At 28.6% G+C, this 20,586-nt stretch overlaps 1 protein-coding gene across 1 annotated transcript in view; it reads right to left on the bottom strand.

Annotated features, from left to right (window-relative positions):
- The window catches only part of LOC130676660 (vesicular acetylcholine transporter), a 68,857-nt gene that overhangs the window by 37,989 nt on the left and 10,282 nt on the right, over window positions 1-20,586 (bottom strand). The window contains exon 3 of the mRNA XM_057483194.1: window positions 6,593-6,681. The gene's annotated coding sequence lies outside the window, so the exon portion shown is untranslated. The remainder of the gene's footprint in view (window positions 1-6,592; window positions 6,682-20,586) is intronic.

Consider the following 20,586-nt stretch of genomic DNA (forward strand, 5'->3'; position numbering starts at 1 on the left):
AATTTTATGAAATCGTATAAAAGTTTATACAATTTGATAAAATCTTATAAAATTTCGTACAATTATATAAAATTTTATCTAATTATGACTTCCCTTTTAAGATCTTACCATATAAAATTTTATAAAATTTTATAAAATTCTATGAAATTTGATAAAATTATATGAAATTATATAAAATTTCGCTGTACAGTCTTATAAAATTGTATAAAATTTTATATAATTTTATACATTTGTGTAAAATTTTATAAAATTTTGTTATATTTTATACAATTTTATAAAATGTCATACAATTTTATAAAATTAGATTTATTTATTACATTCCTTACTCAGATCTTACTTTATAAAATTTTAGAAGATTTTATAAAATTTTATAAGATTTTATAAAATTGTATAAAATTTTATAAAATTGTATGAATTTTTATAAAATTTTGCTGTAAAATCTTATAAAATCTTACAAAATTTTATAAAATTGTATAAAATTTTATATTATTTTATAAAATTTTATAAAAACATTTTTTCCCGGGTGGGTAAGATAATTTAAAAAAATTATGAGAAACGCCTTTAGTGAGATAGAAAATAAAAAAAAAATATCTGTGAAATCAGAAGGGGTTCAGGGGGGAAAACATAATTGTGCTTTAATTATCCGTGGTCCTGACTCTAATGATGAAAGCATAATTATTATTCACAATTGTCAGTAATTAAATTTAAAAAATGTATGATAAGAGTATATTTGAGCTTGCGATTGCGTGTTTTGTTTTCGTTCTTCAAACTTTTGCAGAATTCGAACTTTTTGAAATAAAAAATTTATGTATGACTTGAAGTTAATAATTGCGTCGTTGCCAAACTTAATATTTATTCTTTTTTACTTTTTTTTAAATTCCAGTCCTCACATATGATTGGTCAATTAAAATGTTGAATAACTCAAAAACTACTCAAAATTTTCAAAAGTGGCAAAGGAACTTCATGCTTAGAATCACCTCCTCTATCTAAATTTTCTCACTATGAAAGTAATTTTGGATCACCCTGTATAAAAAAATACATATGTATAACTGATGATAAAATTAAAAGAAGTACGTCTTGTTGGTACTCATTTTAAAGGGCATACAGTTCGCTATTCGAGTATTTCAACAAAAAATAAAAATCTCCAATACTTCCCCTTGAGAAACCCAAAATTATTCTAAGCTTAAATTAAAAAATCACAAAAATACAATTTTTTATTTAATGATTTATTGAACAATAAAGTTTACATATGCAAATTAAATAAAAAATTTTACAAATAAATTCAACACTTCCATTTTCTCTCTTGATAGTCACTACATTCACGCACATCCGTTGAATTTTTGTAAACATAGTTCGGGTAATTACTAAACATAATCCGATCAATTAAGGACTGGGGCGGAAAATCAGCAAACACATGAACGGACTTATTATGTGGGTTTTCAAAATAATTACTCATTTGATAATTTATCGGTACTTGACAACCATAATACCAATTATCCCATCCCTTAACAGCTATTTCTTCAGCAAATGATTTGTCTCCATAGTACTGACCAATTATATTAACAAAACATTTATGATTATTATTTTCGAAACTGGCTCTCTGCAGTTCCTTCATTTCTTTGCTTTTTGTTAAGATCTCTGTTCCCTGATCATTTGACTCATCGTAAACATTTCCAGCAATTTTACATTCCCTCAAATCAGTAACACAGTCTTTAAATGAATCATTGTAATCATCTCCGATTGTTGCCAAAAATATGAGTCCCCGACTCTTTCTAATCGATTGGTCAAGTGACCACTTATTAACTACTATATTACTTGCATAAAATTCACGCAAAATATCACAATTACTCAGCATTACATCTGATGCTGCTGAATGAACTTGTCGTAAATAAAGAATTACTAACTCACTTGGATTGTGATAAAGAAATAGTTTTATAGTATATAAAACATGACCCAACATTTTATTCAAAAAATAACGACCATTATGAACTGCAAAGTGATTTGATGTTGGACGAACCCCAATATCAAAACCACGAACTCCGGAATATAATTGTTCGGTCAAATTCAATTTTTGATTTTCAAATGTATAAGAATCTTCATAACCAAGTGATGTACGAGTAGCAATGATTGATATATTCCCCAATGTTAAATCGTTTGGTAAATTTTGAAGTATATTTCTACGATCTTCGTGTTTTGCATATATATATTTTGGACATATTGTACTAACTGATATATTTATGATGGTTAAAATTAAAAATATTAAGAAATACATTTTTTTAACTTTTTATTTTAATTATAAACTCGAGCAAATAATTTTATGTTGACTCGAAGCAGGGTGGACTACGTGACTGATTTTAGATGATAAGTGTAAAAATATATATTGTAAGACACTAGTAGATAACGAATTGGGTAATTGTAAATTAATGAACGTTAGAGATAATGAATTTATTTAAAAATTATTTAATTGATTTTTTACGAGGTTTTATGTAATGGAATTTTTCCTTTAAATAATGGGAAATGTCAAAATTTATTATTTTTGTTAAAATATTTATTTATGGATTTTAATGGGAATTTCACTGGTATAGATTTATAGAAAACTTGAAACCCTTTAGAATGAGTACCAACAAAGTGTACTTTTAATTAGTGTCAAAATTAGGTATATTTATTTTTATGAATTTAAATACATGTATGTCTTTTAAATTATTTAAAATAAGTGTGGGTTGTTGGTATTTATTTCAAAGAGAAATTTATGAGCTATCAGTTTTTATAATCAAAAATTTCTTGTAGTTATTCAAATAATTTTGAAAAAAATTGGAAAGAAATTTTAATTTAGAATAAATTTTTTTTTTATCTTTTTTTAAATAGAAGATTGAATGCCTTATAAAATAAGTACCAACAACCCATATAGTTTACGAGGTATTGCCTCAAAATTTGAATACCAAGCAATTCTTCGGCTTCATTACTGAACATAAATTTTTTCCCTTAAAAAAAAAAAATCAAACAAAATCATGAAATTCACGTTTGCAAAATTTTCCTTTTTTTTGGTTTCAATTAAAATTTTTCCTTCCAAATAAATTTTTTCTCAAAATCATCGATCGCCTATTGAAGTTCATTAAATTCCAAGCAAAATTACTCCCCATTAAATTAATAAAGTCTCTAAAAAAATACTCGACAGACCGACTTTTGGTAAAAAAAATATTTATTCCATTTCCCTAGTGATTTTATTGTAATAAATACATACGTATGTATATCTACATTATATTTATTTATATATTTTTTTATTATATTTGTGAATGGATGTAAAAGCATTGGGGTGCGTAAAAGAACCGTTTATTTACCGAGATCCTTTCACGAATAGGTATACAACTTCACAAGTTTACACTTAATCATCAAAATGGACTCGAATTGGAAATGGCAAACTTTTGCTCCCGTCTACTGCTGTACTAATGTATTTCTACCAGTCCCAGTACAACTACAAATACAAATACTATCTCTGCCCAGGCGGCTTTGCACTCATTCACTTGCTCTCTACCCGGAGTTTAGTTAGCGACACTCTCGTTGCTTTGAAGTCCGATGTACGCCGTATCATTTTCTCTATTCACTAAATATATATATATATATATATATATATATATATATATATATATATATATATATATATATATATATAAATATACCCTTCTTTATGCGACTGCTGCCTCTTCATTTACAAAAACCTTGATCATGCTTATTAACCAATGGATCCGTAAACGTTCAATACGCTCTACTACTTCTGTCTCTAATTATACTTATTTTTAATTAACTTTAAACGAATTACCGATTTTTATAAACTGCAAGTCTTAAAGAAAAATATCCCGCATTATTTTTACATAAATATTCAAACCAAAAAAACTTTTCTTTGTTTGACATTTTCCTAATTTTTTTAAAATATCTCTTATTTTGTTATAAATTTTCTAAAAAAATTTCTATACGTTTTTATTACCCAACTATTGATTTTATCATAAAAATCATGATGACTTTTTTTATAGGAAATTTCATTCTCTACAAAAAAGGTTTCATAAATTTTCCTGTATCTTTTCATTTTACCCGCCAAATTCAAACCCAAACGAATGAACCCAAAACAAAATTTCAAACTTTCACCAAAAATCATTTCATCTCATTTTTAAAATATCTTTTAAATTATGAATTGTTTCGAAAAAACTAATCAATACTTTTTTGTACCTTAGAAAATTTGCTACAAAAAAGTCTTCTATGCTTTTGCTCTAGCCAATAATTTCCTTAATTAAGCCGTATCATTACATCACTTTTTGTTGACATTCATTTTCTTGCCTTTTTTTGATTAACATTTTTTTAATTACCAAATTAATCTAAACTCATAAATAATCTGCATATATATCCATATATATACAGATACATATATATCAAAGAAACTAAAAAATGATAAATTATTTATTTAAAGATCGAATCAACTATAAAATGATATCACGTGTTATAATAAAGTCCAAGGGCGTAAGGGCAGATGGCACGTGACTCATTCCAAGCTTTAACATACCAACCCTTAGTTACCCTAGTATACTATAGTATCCAAACCTAAAACCACGTGCATTTACCCCACGTTACTTTACACACATGCCCACACACAAACACACACACACCTTCGACTTTATCGAGCTCAAACTTTTTCTCTATTTACTTCCTCGTCTATTTCCTTCCCATCATTTCTTACCTCCCACACCTTTATCATTATTATTGTTATCATTAATCAAAGTACTTCATAAAAAAAATGTACCGGCCGATAATAATAAATAAATTAGGATATCGCTTATCGTAACATTAAATCGATTTGCTACAGGTTATTTATTATTTTATCATGAATTGTATATTTATTTTTTAAATATATTATACTTATTGTCTGAATTATATATATTAAAAAATTTGTTTCTATTTGAAAAAAATTTATTTTTAATATGGGAATAAACGAAAAATAAATTTAATTATTCTAGAGGGAAAAATAAAAAAATATTTTAATGTGGGTGTGGTTCACCTGAGAATCTAATCAATATCTACGTTGACCCTGCGGCCATTTTTATTTCACTTTTTATTACCTTTTATTGTGATAATTTTAATTAGTGAAGTCTAATTAAAAACGGAAAAAATAATTAACTAAATTAAGTTAATTTTTATTTGAGGAAATTCAATTAAAATTGCAACTTTTATGCAATTTATTTATTTTTTTTTTTTTAATAAAACGAGTGATCATTTCTGTGAACTTTTAATTTGACTAAAAATAAATGTTCTCTGAGATAGAACTCGCAGTTTCCTGTAAAACGAGTACACACAAGCTTATTTTTAAAAATTAAATTTTTTTCAAAAATTTAATTTTTGATTTTAGAAAAAAAATTTTTTTTTTAAATACAGCGATCCGGGTACTCATTTCACAGAAAATTGGATGCTTCACAACATGAAAATATTCATTTTTATCTCACTTCAAGTTAGAAACAAATATATGCCTATATATATTACAATCAAACATTTTTTTTATTTTGTCAGTAGAAGTAAAAAAAAATTGATTCGAAATTAAATTTGCGGGTATGCTATATAGTAAAAATAGAAATTGATGTAGCTTTCATTTTTAGCCTTTTATATTTCCTCAAGTTGTAGTGCTTCTTTATCCCTATGCTCGTCGAAAAGTAATTTTCTTATGGGTGTCTGGAACATCTCTCGCCTTAGCACTTGACAAGAGTTATGAGTCTATCTTCTTCTTATATATATTCTCCCTGCCCTTTCTCCTCCCTTTCTTTTGTACTTTCTTGCAAAGTACTTACTATTTACTTCCCACATTAATCCTAAAAATTTAAAACCCTATAAAAGTTTGCTCAAAAAAATATGATTCTTTATCCTCGGTTCCATTTATTTATTTATTTATTTAAATAAAATACCCGTAGGGAATTATATGCAGTAACGAGATCGTATCTGACGCGTTGCGTGTCATTTACATATTCAGCCCGTAGGCGTTGAGATCTTACGCTTGGCAATACTACTAAATTCGTGGGGACGCATGGATTTTAGGGTGCAATAGTTTCTACAAAAGGGAGATAGACGGGGGTAAGGGAAAAATAGTAGAGTAGGTTATGTAGGATTGAGAATTGAGAATTTAAAATGCAAAAAGAGGGTTTACAAGATTTACATTTTACATTTTATACCTTCAGTTAACTATTTTTTTATGGATTCATCACCATTTTATTATTGCCGTATGGTTAAAACATACTTCAAGGTACACAGAAAAAGATGCCACTTTAAATTTTCAAAAATGTTTAAACCAAAAAAACTTTTCTTTGTTACATAGTTTCAAGGTCACGCAAAATTTAATGTTCGGAAAAGTTTGATTTGCGATATCTCGGCAACCAACAGTCGTACGATAATGAAAAAAAATTTATTTTAAAGCTACAAATGTCGACTATCAGTATCTGCAATGCATTTATAGCTCAAAAATCATTATCATTATTGTTTTTGAGCAAAAGTCATAAAGTTGATTTTTGAATCTCCGTAAATTGAGGGACAAGAAGGTAAAAATTGAGTTTAAAATTCTTACCGAGGTAGGAAAGGGTGAAGTGTCTCTCGAAAGGCTGCCAAGGGTGGTCAGGAGCCGTCGTGGTGCCCCCAACACAGAATCTCGCCATCCTTCTGTAATAAAGTAAAAAAAAATAAATGGATTGAATGTCTTGGTAACATTGGAGATGCTATAGAGTAAAATTAATACCAAAGTTGTTGTAACCTGATGCTGAAACCAAAAGAGAATGAGAATATCGTTGTGAGTAGACTTGATAACTCAGTTAGGTAAGTAACTAAGGGGTGAAGGACCAAGGGATTGGTGGTGTAGGGGGTGAACAGCAAAGGGGAAGGGGTGAGAAAGTTAACGTAGTTCTAACCGCACGAGGGTTTAATATTGCTATGCTTGGATTAAGCGTAGCTTCTATCTACAAAATTTATATCTCCGTCTTGCTTTTGTGTATCGTTATTTCTGGGTGTTCATTTCTTGATGTGTCTTATGTCTTAAGCTGCCAACGAACTAGGAATAAGCAAGAGGGAAAATTACTTACGAGGGCGAGTTTCATTAAACGGCCTGATGACAGATCACCTCGTTCGAACTATCTCAGATATTTGAGGGTTAATGTCGGCTTTACACGTCTGGTTTAATGACTATTCAACGTATTATGTCGAAACATTCAGATTCATTTTATGTTGATCGTAAATAGTTAATAAAAGGAATTTCTGGAACGTGATTCGTGGTAGCCGTGATTTTCACTTGGAGTCGAAATTTTGGCGTTACCGTTGACTTTATGAAAAAAATTACTGACATATTTTTTGTAGGAAATTTTATTCTCTACAAAATAGCATTTATACATTTTTCTCGAATTCGTGATAGTTGAGCTGGAATTTTCTTTTGAAGGTTGATGACTGATAGGATGGATTTTCTCCTTGGGACCGGTTGTGTGGCTAAACTATCCAAGATACAGTCAAAATAAATAAAACCAAATCTATAGTAAATTAAATTTCCTGCAAAAAAGTATTCTTTAAATTTTTTGTCAACTCATAAGTTTACGAGATATCTTCAAATTAAAATGATAGTTAACTTTATCCAGTTTTAATTTCATTATAAGCAATATCCAGCCTATAACTGCTTATGTAATAACAGAAAACGGTATTAATCGATTAAAAATATGCTAAAATGATTTTTCTAGAATTGGAAGCAAGTACCGTTCCTTTGTTACGAGTCCTTTCACCTTAACTCCAACTTCCATTAACGATTGAATGAAATAAAATTATCGCCTTTGATCAATAAATCACAATTAAATAATCCATTCTCCAGTGAATATCGTGTTTATATAATATACAGTATTAGCATTGTGTGTAATATCTACAATAGGGATGACTTGAGTTCGGAAGTAAAACCAGCGAGGAATGCGTTACCCCACGTCCGGCCACTATCCCCTTGGCGGTTACCCTCGCAGCCAGGACCGGGACCGGGGGGTTACGAATTACCTACCCCCTTTTATTAACTTACGTAATTGAGATTTATTAATACAGAGGCCACGTAACGCTCGTTATATATTTTATGTGAGGGTAAATTTTTGCGGCTTTCTCTTAGTCTCTATTGTCCATCCGATCAATTTCATTATTTACTTTCATTAATTATCATTACTGTTTATTTACACATAACACAAATGACGTCATCTTCATCCAAATTTGTTCTCTACAAACTTATTTTTATACACTTTTACCGTATCTTCAATAGTTGATCAATAATTTTAGTTCCAAGTCCTTAATTCTTATAAAATTGCCAAAAATAAATCCCATCAACTTTACAAGCCTTTGAATTCAAATTCCAGCCAAACTAACAGAGTTACGAAAAATACTTATAAGTACAATTTTATAGTAAATTAAATTTCCAATAAATTTGTATCTATACATTTTTATCGTATCTTCGGTAATTTAGCTCTAATTTCCATCCAAAGTATAACTTTGATGAAATTTACGTTCATAAAAAATAATTACGCCAAAAAAATGAATTTTTCAAAAACTAGATGTCCAATATTAATAAATAATTTTTTTTTCGAATAGTAGGCAGTCTAACAAAAATTTTAACCCCTCGCAGGAGTCTGTAGCTTCATTAGATGCAGAGTAATTACGTTTTGAATAAAAAAGTTAGTAATCCAAAAGTTCGGAGTTCGAATCCAGCTCACGGTTTAAAATTTTATTTTTTTCTAAATTAATTTCCTGTTCGATATTTTTATAAATTAACACTTGCTGTCCTTCCTCAATCTCCATTTTGGTTATAAATATTTAATTTACGCTAATAAAAAATAATAATAGCTCAGGGGTTAAAATCCAGCGTCTTTGCACGTGGAATTAAACCGAAATAAATCATAAATATTAAACGAGGCCTTCAGTCAAGGGATTACGAGGGTTGTGTACTGTCAACCCCTATTTTAGTAATATAAAAAACGGCATTAAACTATATATTATTTATTATTATTATTTTTTTTCACGACTCTCTAGATTCATTTATCCCTTTCATTTAATATTTTTATTCACTAACAGTCTAACTTGTTATTCCTATTGACGATTGATGCGACAGGAAACAATTTACAGTTTCCTTTGCCGGACAGGAAGGAATTTTCATCACAAAAGATTATTTTAAACCCCGAGGGATTTAGTTACATCTATTTTGTATCCCTGTCTAGCCAATCGTAGTTTCCGCTTCTTGTCATCCATTATTATTATTCTTATTATCATTATTATTTATTGCTAGTTAATTGTTTTATCTAAACACATCAAGAGTTAATTGGCTGGTGACAAAATCATTCATAAATTTCGGGTCTTTTATATTTCCGGACATTTTTTTTTACTCATGGCCTCAGAGGTTTTCCAAATTTATTTCTCAAAATTTAGGTATCAAATTATGATAATTTTTTTTTTTAAATAGTAGTCAGTCTGTCAAAAATTTTAAGCCCTCGCAGAAGTTTCTAACTTGAGTAGGTGCAGAATAATTACGTTTTTAAGAAAAAATTAGTAACCCATAGGTTCGGAGTTCGAATCCAGCTCACGGCAATTTCAAAATTTTTTGTTTTTTATTCAAATTTTTAAATTCTACTTTTACTAAGATTCTAAACATTTGACTGTTAAATGATTTTTTTTAAATGAAAAAAAAAAAACAAATTCTAAGCTCAGTTTTGGGTACAAATTAAACTCTCAATATAAATTTTACCCGCTGTAGTTTAACAAATAAACGTTTATTTAAAAAAAAAAAAAAAAATTGAAACTGTAATCAAAAGATCGGAGTTCGAATCAATCTCACATTCTTTCTATTTTTTTCTCTCAATTCACTTCACATTCTAAAAATAAAATAATTTAAAAAATGAACAAAACAAAAAAAATCATGGATTAGCAAATCTGAAGGAGAATACAAGCAGTTAAGCAATTATGTAGTTTTTAATCGAGGCCAAGCGCATCAGAGATTATATTATACATTATACATCCTCAATCTTATATATTTAACTCAATCTAAAGTTACTTACTAAATATCTGTAGTGAGTCCGAGTCCGAGACAGAGACTGTAACTGAGAGTACATATATAATCCAGTACCAGTACCAGTGTCAGTGATTTAGAGAGGAGAGATGATCTCTGAATGGAAATCGAGGCAAAATAACAGTTGCGATATATTTCATGTATCAACACAAGATGCATCATTTATTACGAAATCATCATCACTTTCTATCGCCGCAGTCTTTCATTAAATTCATTACCCTCTTCTATATCTTATGCATTTTAAATTTTAATATTTTTTCCTCCGTTATTCATAGCTTACTTATATACTAATCTACTTTTAAAACTTTTAGTACTTTTAAATATAATTATTACCGCGATTTGAATTTAAATTTTTTCATTTTTTATATTTCCTGTTTAATATTTTTTTTTTTATCCATAAAACAAGTTTTACAACTGAGTGACTAAATTGTTTGTTTGTGGAAATTAAAAAGTTATAAAATATATACATTTTAGTAAACATTGTTTGATATGTATATATATATGTATATTTTTCTATGTGCATAAAATATATGAGTCAGTGCCCTTGCATTGTTTTATCGACTAGTTATATTATAGTTTTATATATAAACTCTTTCATGTCTTAGTAAGAAATAAAGCGATCGAAACAGAAAAAAAAAAAATGAATGAAATAAATTTTGAAATTATTTTTTTTTTGAGGTAATTTTGATGTGAGTTAAATCAATTAGACATTTGGAATTTAAAAAAAAATTAATGACCGAAATAACGATTTTTATAAAATTTTTGATCAATTACCAAAAAATTTATTTTTCCATTATTTTTGGTTTTTATATTTTTGGGGGAAAAAATTTATTTTGAGGACCTTAATATGCCTGGATTTTAATGAGATTTACATAACTTATAATTTTGATTTGAAAAAAAAAAAAAAAAAAAATGATTATCGTTGGGAAAATTAATTTTTTTAAATGAATATTTTGAATTTTGGAAAAAATTTTGTTTTAATTTTTTTGTAGCAAAATAAAAATTTTGGTTTTTCCATATATCTGTAGATTTTTTTTTTATATTTTTTCAAAATCAATTTAAAGTCATTTATTTGACTCGAAAATAAAAAAATTTTCAATTTAGTCGTGAATTATAAAGAAGAAAATCCATTTTATGCCGAGAATTCAAATTTCTAATTTTTTAATCAAAATTTAAAAAAAGTTCAAAAATGCATACATACATATGTATATATATATAGAGAGAGAGGGGAAGGGTGGACAAAACTTGAAGTAATTGAGCCAAACTCTCAGTTTCCATAGAAAACATTTTTTTCCCCGTGCAGACAAAACGAAGACCACCCCCCAAAAAAGTAAAAAAAAATTTTTTTATCTAAAACAAAATGACTCATAAAACTCTTTGTATCTAATTCAAGTGGATAAAGAGATTTAAAATACCGCTAGTTAATAAAAATACCAAAAAACATTATTATTGAAGATAAATAACTTATATAAAATTTTCAACATCGTATAGAAGACACTGTATTAGACTGTGCCAAAAAATCGACTGTTTTTTTTCGATAATGTGGAAATATTATTCCTGATGACCATAAAAAATTATTGTGCAAGTTTGAGCCCTTAATATTGATATTAAGAGGTGTATCGTTACAACTATTAGTTTTTTGACAGAAATTTCATTTTTTACCCAAAACTCGTAAATCATTTATCTGAAAAATTTGAGCAATGTTAATTCTTAAAGGAAATTGGATTCCCTACAAAAAATGTCTCTTAGTAAATTGACATAAAACGAGCCGTTTCCTTGTAACCGTGCATTAAACATTGATTTGTTTTTTAAATTCTTTGTTTCTATTTTGGATTTTTGTAACGACTAGAAATATTAAAATTTTTTTCAGTCAAAATACATATTCTTGAAGGAAATTTAATGCTCTACAAAAAAAGGCTCTTAACATTTTTTGCTAAATTCACTCCTTCGAAAGTTATTCAGGTTATTAATGTCGTTTTGACTCAACTTCAACCTTGAATAACTTTCGTAGGAGTGAATTGAGCAAAAAATGTTAAGAGTCCTTTTTTGTAGAGCATTAAATTTCCTTCAAGAATATGTATCTTGACTAAAAAAAATTTAATATTTCCAGTATTTACAAAAATCCAAAATAGAAACAAAAATTTAAAAAACAAATCAATGTTTAAGGCACGATTACAAGGAAACGGCTCGTTTTACGTCAATTTGCTAAGAATGATTTTTTGTAGGGAATTGAATTTCCTTTAAGAACATACATTGCTCAAATTTTTCAGATAGATGGTTTACGAGTTTTGGGTAAAAAATGAAATTTCTGTCAAAAAACTAATAGTTGTAACGATACACCTCTTAATGTCAATATTAAGGGCTCAAACTTGCACAATAATTTTTTTTTTGTCATCAGGAATAATATTTTCACAATATCGAAAAAAAAAATAGTCGATTTTTTTGGCCCAGTCTACATCGTATATATTTTTTGTTACCAACAATACGTTGAGTTCATTGAAAAATGCCTGGAAAAAAATTTTTTAAAAAATTTCTTTAACCAAATTTCGGGGTGTTCCATTTTGCCCACCCAGTCCCGTTTTCCTACCATTTCTCTATATATGTATATATATATAATAAAATTATAATAACAGATATTTTTTTTTATCCCCTATATAGTTTTGAATACCATGAAATAGGATAGCATGTTGCGATAAATAAACATTCAAAGTATCATAAAGTAGCATTACCAGCAATAGCCATTCCCCATATGTCTTATATGATACTCATAATAATAGCCCAATGTAATACAAAAAATATATATATATATATTTTGTCATTTCGACGTCCGTTAGATTTTTATTATGGGGTACTAAATGCTTGTGGGTAGGAAAAATTTATCTTAAAGGCGTTGAAAAAAAAAAAACATATTTTTTAACATAAAAAAAATGTAAAAATGTATACATATATATGTATTTGTATGGATATATGTGAATTGGAAAGAGATGTTTTTAGAATAGAAGCTTGTGAGCACAAAGAATGTGAATGTGAAGATGGAACAAGTTGATGTTGCTGGTGTTGCGAGGGTGTTTTTGTTGATGGGTAGGGGTAGGGGGTAGGGGGCTGATTGTGCACAACCCTGGCGACCCTTATAGTCTTAGCAATAGGCAATCGGGCAACTTGGGGGCTTGGGTAACGACACGTCGTCAGTTAATCAACCCATTTCGCTTTTACGCCAACGGAATTACTACGTGGTCATCGATTTTCCTCACGCTCACCCTCATAATAATAATAATAATAATGATAATAAAAAGTTTCTATTTTTTTTTGCACGAATCAACCTTGAGGTAATTAAATTTACAAAAAGTTTTAATTCACTTTAATTGGAAATTTTATACGATTTTTTTTATTCAGTCGAACTTTTTTAATGGCGCCCAATTATTGTGGAACGGTGAACAAAAATTTATATGAAAATCAAGAATTTTGACTTGAGAATAGCTGAAGCCGATTGTAAATCCGATAATTATTCGAAGAAGGACAGTAATTCTTAGTCTAAAATATCAAATTTTGAATGAAGAAATTCGATAAATTTTTGGCGCCGTTTTTTAAAAAGCTATAACTCGACATCTAATTAGTGTAGAAAATCGATCAAAATTTTGAATTAAAGCTTGAAATCTTAGCTTAAGAACGCAGTTAATTAGCATAAAAATGGCGGTAACAAATAAGATACATAATTTCGTTCTGTCAGTTTTCGGGCGCCAAATTTCAAAACTCCCTAATTTGGCTCCAAATTTTCTAGAAAAAATGTTCAAAAAGTGATTTAAAGGTTTAAAATTTCTACTTAATATTTATTTAAGCCAACTTTAAATCGATAAATAATTTAAGAAATGGCATTGAGTAGATTTTAAACCAAATTTTGATTTTCGATAAAATTTTGGCGCCAAATCAAAATAATTCTGGTAGTAAATTTTTAAAAAATTGTCTGAAAGAAATATTGAAATAATTTTCGACTTAACCGGAAATATTGAAAACGATCATTTCCGTTTTCCGCTTGACAAAAGAAGACAAGTGATAAAAAAAAAAAAATGTGGGTTTGAAGTCTGAATCGTCTTGGCGACCGAATTGTGGTGAGTGTGGGGTTAAATTGTCGAGGGTTAACTGTAACAATGCTTCGAGCGTTTTATTTTTATTTTTTTTTATCCTTTGTCTAAAAATGACTTTTTTTTTAATTTTGTTTTCGGCAGAAAAAAATTTTTATACTAGTGCAAGTAAATATTTTTAGTTTATATATTTTTATTTTAACGCCCAAGAAGGCTGGATACAAGGGGATGGTATTTAAGCAACGTATAAATCGACATAGGGTGAAAAAGATATATGACTGGAGGCACATTTTCACATTATCCGGCGAATAAATAATGTATCCACATGTTTCGTGTCTGTTGGTAATGCAAGAAGGAAAAAACTTTATATTTTATTTTTTTTAGTTTTTATCCTCGTAAATGATGCTTTGACAACGATCCGTCATCGTTTGTTATGTTACACGAGGATGTGGATTATTTTACGGGTGAAAAGTTTCTCGAGGGATAATAAATGAATTTTATGTTTTTTCGGTTAAGCTGAGATATATTTGTGGGAATATAATTTTAAAATGTCACATATAATCCATTATAATATATTCGAATGTTCCCGGTTAGTTTCCTTCTAAAATTGTGCGCCAAAATTTAAATTTTTCAATTTCCCGCCAAAAATAGTCAAAATCGAATCAGCTGTCGTTATCAAATTTTCTATGACTATTAAATGAATCCAATGACTCAAAATAGGGTCGTAGAAACTCAAAGTAGAGATTCAAAGCTGTAGAAATATTTTTTGATGGATTAGTTTCAGTAATTAGGGGCCAAGTTACGGCAGTTCAAAATTCGGCGCCCAGGCGAGGGTTAAAATTTTACGTTAAATTGAAATTTGGTTTAATTTTTTAACTAATTGGTAATTTGGAGATGAGTTTGATAGATTTCCAAGTAGAAGCTTCAAGATTTGAAATAAATTTTCAGTCAATTTTTTGTGACCATTATAAGCCGAGATTCGAATTTTTTAAAATTGGCGCCCAAAAATGAATTTAAGACAAAACTTTGTTTTTTCATTATATTCAAATATTCGGGCTGATTATCTTAAACCAGTCGGTGCTTTGAATAGATTTTAAGCTCAACAATAAATATATAATAAATTCTTACCCACAAGTGGGCGCCGATTAACGGATTTTCTAAATCTAGTAACAAAATATTCTCTTTCAGTGCCCGTATGACCAATTTAAGCCTAGACTACTTCTCAAAGGTATAAGAAATGTATAACATTCTAGTAGATAAGGGAATAAAATACTACATGGTAAGATTTTGTATCTGATTCTAGTGAGATTCAGAGTTAGAGCGAGAAATGTCCGTGGTCCTGAGGGATTTAGTCGTACAATGGTACAACAGTAGTAGAGAGTGTTATACCAGCTAAGGGGAATGATAAAAGAAAGAATTCTAAACCCTCGTAGAAGGATCCACTTATAATCCAACTGCACACGTGGCCCTTTTTTTATTTTTTTATTTTTAGTGGCACTAGAAAATTCGCGTGCCCTATCTTGGACTCGAACCCTCGACTCTGAGCTCTGAGCTCTTGTGTCTTAGCTTCTTTAGACAATGAACGTCCTGAGGTGGCCAAGAATATAAGGGTAGTCTTATATATATATATATATATATATATATATATATATATATATATATATATATATATATATATATATATATATATATATAAAGTGTGGAATAGTAGTTGAGGTAGAGATGAAGATGGAGGTTGGGGTATAGTACAGAGCTGTAGAGTATGAGGGTAGAAAAGATGATGTTCAAGATTCAACTACTACTAGTTGTCGTGGTTTGGGTTACAGCTAAATGTGGGATCGTGTAAGGGGTCGACGGCAGATAAAATGAGATCGTGTTCTCGGTTGGGGAATGAGAGCATTAAAATTAATGGAAAGATGAAGGAGAAAAAAAATTGGTACATCGACGAGAAAATTTTATCGGCCTTTTTTTTTGTTACAAGATATTTTCGATCCTTGTGAGTTTTTTTTTATTTCTGCTGAGGCGCCAAATTTATTTCGAATGAGTCTTGTTTTAAAAAATTTTTAGGTTCCTATTTTTAAACTGATGCAGTTTGGCGCCCAATTACCGAAATTAATTCATCAAAATTTTATTCTAAAGCTTTAAACCTCAACTTTAAAATTCCTCTAATTAATTTCAAAATCATTAATTAGTTCAAAAGTTACAGCAAAATTTTGACGGGCTCAAAATTTTACCCCATAAATTTTGGGCGCCAATTTTTAAACTCCCATAACTCGGCGCCTAATTGTTGTAAAAAATTAATCAAAAATTCATTTCAAAGCTGAATTATCTCTCTTCTTATCTAGTAACCTCCTTTATGTCTCAAATTTTGAAAAAAATTGATAAAATAATTGAATACTTGCAAGTGAAAGGTTCAAATTAAATTTTCCAATTAATATAAAATATTTCTACACCTGAGTATCTGTATTTGAAGGCCATTAGACATCACAGCGGGTGTTGGTGTGGCTCTGATCGGCTCAGATATTGTTAGACAGTCAGTCAACAACAGAACTCTACATTGTACACTAATAACATGTACACAACATTCTATACATACATATATATATAGTACACCAAATACAAAGAATATGCTGTATAGAATAGAGACATAGAGTAACAGCAGACATAAACAAAGATAGAATATGTCGTTTTGGGCAACGTTGTCATGACGACACCCTGAAATAGTTATTTATTCATGATTCGCCTTCAGCCTCACTTTTACCCTCACTATCAACTTTGAAACAAAAAAAAAAAAAAAGAAAAAATATTTCTAAGAAAAAATTACTACAATGTTTGATATTTAATATATAATAATTAAGTAACATAATAATAATAAATAGAGAGGTGAGAAAATAATAAATAATAAATAAAAGAAACATTGATTGAGCGTTAAAGAGGGTGCTAATGTTGTCGAGAACCGATGAGGCGAATAATCGGATTTAGGGATTATCATCCTCTTATTTTCACTACCCGCAACACTTTAAATAAATTTATGTGTTTATAATACTATTTGTTTGTTTAAATTTATTTTCATATTATTTTATTTATGTATTTATCTATGTTGTAAAAAATTGGGCAAAATGAGCCATAAAAAAAAATTTTTAATAATCACAATTTTTTTTACATACTTATATATATTTTTTAACTTCCCGCTAAGAAAATTGTAAATTTTCAAAAATTCCGGAAGTTATTGGTTTTGGTCCAATTTTCGAAAATCGAACTTCTAAGAGATCTTGACGTTTTGAGGTTCTAGGAAACTATTCTGACTAATTTCAAGATGATGTCCGAGTGTAGGTATCTGCGTATGTACGTACGTACGTTCAATTTTGATCGTCAAGGTGTCATTCGACGCGGCTTGTTAATATCTAAAAGCTGTGGAAAATTGAGTTGATCGGTAGGGCTCGTTTAGAGATATTCCAAAAATAAAATTTTTTCAAAAATGTTTTTTTGTGATAACTTGTAATGTGCTCCAAAACTTTATAAGCCGCGTCGAATGTCACCTCAATCCTCAAAATCGGTTCATTTGTTCAAGAGAAAAGTTGTCGAAAAAATTAAAGAAAAATTTTATGTTTAGTATTTTTGAAATTTCTCAAAAACGACTAGATCAATCAATTCTCAAATCTGATCAGCTTTAGAACTCAATAAAACGCGTCGATTGCCAATTTTTTGAGCTCAAGGAGCTCGAAAACAGCGTGAAGTTGTGGGGCTGGCCCGCAGGGTCAACCGATAGACCGATTTTTTTTTCTTAATTTTTCCGAAATAAATTTCAAATCATTTATCTCACTCAAAATTTTATAAATCTCATTCTAATCACGAATTTAAAAAAAAATTTATTCCAATACAAAAATTCAATTTTCCAAATTTTTAGTAAAAAATTCAAAAAGTTTTGAAATTATTTTATGTGCATATAAAAGGGTAAAATATGACAACTTTCAAGCTAAAAAAAAAACATTTTCTTTGCTTTAAAATGAGTTAGTTATAATTTTTTTATAAATTACGGGGCAAGTTAGTGAACTTTGATATTGCGGCTCATTAAAAATTTTTATTAAAAAAAGAATAAAATTCTTCTTATGATTGCCGTTCATTTTACCTCACAATTTTTTTCTATTGTATTATAGAACTAATTCCGACAAAAAATATCTGAAAACTGGTTGAACTTGCGGGCCAACCCCAAACTTCCCCCGGTTATCGAGCTTAAAGAGCTCTAGAACGTGATTATTACCGATTTTTGAGTTCTTTGAGCTTATTATTTTCGGTTGAACTAAAAAAAGACATTTATCTAAAAACAAATTTAATTTTTCTCGTCCGATAGCTTTGGAACGAATCAACAGATTTGAAAATACGGCGGTAATCAAAAGGCTCATTGACTTAGAACTGATACATTTTCAGGCAAATCGAGCAAATGATTTATGTGTTATACAAAAAAAATTTTTCTAATTTTTATTTCTCGCATAACTTGTAAACTAATCAACCGATTGACTGTAAAACTAATCAGATCCGTCTCTATTACCAATTGAAACTCATACCAATAACTTCTTTTTTTTTTTTAAATTTTTAATTTTGTACGGCGGTAAGTTGAAAAATTTTAAAAAAATTTTAAATTTCCCGCGCTGTCAAAGTTGACCAACTTCCCCAAGAAAAATCATTGTCTTCCAGTGTCTCATTTTGCCCCAAGTTACTCTATAATAATTAAATTTATGAATTTTTAATGATCGTTAAGACATCACATGCGTTCTATGTCACCCCAGACCTACTAGACCCTCATAGACTTGATATACAATATATATATATGCATGACCCTAAAAAAAAGTACCCCTATTGGAGTAGACCCTAATATAAATATTATTACACTTTGATGGGGTTAGCCAGACACTGCGTTATGAAATATAAGCATTTCAAAATTTGCCTTTGAATTTTTTTTCATATATTTTTTCATAGTATACATGTATATACATATGTATATGATGACGAATTCCACTTGACACGTGTATATAGTACTTGAACCCGAGGACAGAACAATACCTTCGCGTATAGACTAGTATTGTATTGTATTATATGTGATATGATATTATATTATGCTTTAGCGGGTAACAATACCTGGGATATGTCAACGACTAATACGACCCCAGATACCTTACATAGATAGACAGACAAAGTGCTCCCTTTCTAGCACACCCGAGACCCATACCGAGGGCTTTGAAAGCTTTTTTTTGTCTTTCACAATGACTTTTTAAAGTATGAGTGGATTTTAAGCCGGCACTTCCTTTGATTCAAATTTATATTTTTATTTTATATCAATAATTAAAATATCTCATTAAATATTTGAGTTTATGTAAAAATTTGTAATGATTTTTTTTATAGACAGATTAAACGTCAATTATTTTTATCGTATCAGTGAAAGCTTATCAATTATTTTAATTTTAACAACTTGATATCAAAATTTGATGATGAAATCTACCAAATAAAAGTTTTGATCTTTTTTTCAAAATAATAGGTAAACTATCATATTTATTAAAAAATGTATAGAATACTTTTTTACAAAAAATTAAATGCTCTACAAATTTGCTCTTATATATTTTTACCGTAACTCCATTACTTTAATTATAAATCAAATTACAAACCAGAGAACTTTAAAATTACTAATATTGCCGCTAAAAAATTTTAATACCCTTCCAATTACCTTGCAAACTATCAGAGGTATGACGAAAATCAATCAGCATAATTTTACTAAAAATTTAATTTTCTACAGAAAAGGAACTATAAAATTTTCATGTAAATTTAACAGCTTGTAAGAAAATCATATAAGAAAACCAAAAAAAAGTTTTATACTAAATTACGTACTAAATTAAAAAAAAAAAAAGGCTATTCGGCATCCGAAATGGGAGTAGATTTCTATATAGGGAAGGGGGGGGGGGCAAAAGGGGTAGGGTAAGCAAAACGGGGTACCCCCAAAATTTTATAAAAAAAAATTTTATATTTTAAATGGTTTTTAAACATTCCAAAATCACTTCTGTAAATATAATGAAGCGTCACTTTGAATTTTTTTTGGTAAACTTTTTCAAAAATCAATTGTCAGTTGAAAAATATTAATGACGTTTGTTTTATGATAAAAACTATTAAAAATTTTTTTTCTTCTTTTGTATCCAATAAACATGTAAAATGTAATTTTTCTTTATGTAAATTACTTAAAAAAAAATTCAACTTAATCAAATTCGTTTAAAATCCAAAAATTTTTTTTTTTACCTTTTTTAGGGGATACCCCACTTTGCCCGCAGAATTGAAAAATTTTTTTTTTCAACGGTAACTGAAAATTTCTTCTATTTACTTTGAATATCATTAAAAAAAAAAAGATTTAGCGTATTTGAGTCCTCGAAAACT

Source organism: Microplitis mediator, chromosome 1 (genome assembly GCF_029852145.1).
Source record: "Microplitis mediator isolate UGA2020A chromosome 1, iyMicMedi2.1, whole genome shotgun sequence".
Taxonomy (NCBI): domain Eukaryota; kingdom Metazoa; phylum Arthropoda; class Insecta; order Hymenoptera; family Braconidae; genus Microplitis; species Microplitis mediator.